The following is a 1,893-nucleotide window of genomic DNA, read 5'->3' on the forward strand; positions in this document are numbered from 1 at the left end:
GTGTGTACGTGTGTGTGTGTGTGTACGTGTGTGTAAGTGTGTACGTGTGTGTGTGTATATATGTGTGTACGTGTGTGTAAGTGTGTGTGTACGTGTGTACGTGTGTAAGTGTGTGTGTGTAAGTGTGTACGTGTGTGTGTGTGTGTACGTGTGTGTAAGTGTGTACGTGTGTGTAAGTGTGTGTGTAAGTGTGTGTGTGTGTGTGTACGTGTGTAAGTGTGTGTGTGTATAAGTGTGTGTGTGTAAGTGTGTGTGTGTGTACGTGTGTAAGTGTGTGTGTGTAAGTGTGTACGTGTGTATGTGTGTACGTGTGTGTAAGTGTGTGTGTGTAAGTGTGTACGTGTGTATGTGTGTACGTGTGTGTAAGTGTGTGTGTACGTGTGTGTAAGTGTGTGTGTGTAAGTGTGTACGTGTGTGTGTGTAAGTGTGTGTAAGTGTGTAAGTGTGTGTAAGTGTGTACGTGTGTGTGTGTAAGTGTGTACGTGTGTGTGTGTATGTGTGTGTAAGTGTGTGTAAGTGTGTGTGTGTAAGTGTGTACGTGTGTGTGTGTATGTGTGTGTAAGTGTGTGTAAGTGTGTGTGTGTAAGTGTGTACGTGTGTGTGTGTATGTGTGTGTAAGTGTGTGTGTGTATGTGTGTGTAAGTGTGTGTAAGTGTGTGTAAGTGTGTGTGTGTATGTGTGTGTAAGTGTGTGTAAGTGTGTACGGATGCCTGAACTTCTTTGGCACCATCGTACGAAGCAAACCGCGCTAATCGGAGGTGCGGAGGGGGGGAAGGACAACAAACTAAACACGTCAACAACAACAACAACAAAAAGCGTTTGTAAACAAATGGGTCTCTGTGTGAGTCTATGGGTCTCTGTGTGAGTCTATGGGTCTCTGTGTGAGTCTATGGGTCTCTGTGTGAGTCTGTGGGTCTCTGTGTGAGTCTATGTGTCTCTGTGTGAGTCTGTGGGTCTCTGTGTGAGTCTATGGGTGTCTGTGTGAGTCTATGGGTCTCTGTGTGAGTCTATGGGTCTCTGTGTGAGTCTATGGGTCTCTGTGTGAGTCTGTGGGTCTCTGTGTGAGTCTATGGGTGTCTGTGTGAGTCTGTGGGTCTCTGTGTGAGTCTATGGGTGTCTGTGTGAGTCTATGGGTCTCTGTGTGAGTCTGTGGGTCTCTGTGTGAGTCTATGGGTGTCTGTGTGAGTCTGTGTGTCTCTGTGTGAGTCTGTGGGTCTCTGTGTGAGTCTGTGTGTCTCTGTGTGAGTCTATGGGTCTCTGTGTGAGTCTATGGTCTCTGTGTGAGTCTATGGGTCTCTGTGTGAGTCTACGGGTCTCTGTGTGAGTCTATGGGTCTTTGTGTGAGTCTACGGGTCTCTGAGTGAGTCTATGTGTCTCTGTGTGAGTCTATGGGTCTCTGTGTGAGTCTATGGGTCTCTGTGTGAGTCTATGGCTCTCTGTGTGAGTCTATGGGTCTCTGTGTGAGTCTGTGGGTCTCTGTGTGAGTCTATGGGTCTCTGTGTGAGTCTATGGGTCTCTGTGTGAGTCTGTGGGTCTCTGTGTGAGTCTATGAGTCTCTGTGTGAGTCTATGGGTCTCTGTGTGAGTCTATGGGTCTCTGTGTGAGTCTATGGGTCTCTGTGTGAGTCTATGGGTCTCTGTGTGAGTCTGTGGCTCTCTGTGTGAGTCTATGGGTCTCTGTGTGAGTCTGTGGGTCTCTGTGTGAGTCTATGGGTCTCTGTGTGAGTCTATGGGTCTCTGTGTGAGTCTGTGGGTCTCTGTGTGAGTCTATGAGTCTCTGTGTGAGTCTATGGGTCTCTGTGTGAGTCTATGGGTCTCTGTGTGAGTCTATGGTCTCTGTGTGAGTCTATGGGTCTCTGTGTGAGTCTACGGGTCTCTGTGTGAGTCTATGGGT

This window comes from Lampetra planeri, unplaced genomic scaffold (assembly GCF_965212315.1).
Source record: "Lampetra planeri unplaced genomic scaffold, kcLamPlan1.2.h2 scaffold_1962, whole genome shotgun sequence".
NCBI classification, from domain to species: domain Eukaryota; kingdom Metazoa; phylum Chordata; class Hyperoartia; order Petromyzontiformes; family Petromyzontidae; genus Lampetra; species Lampetra planeri.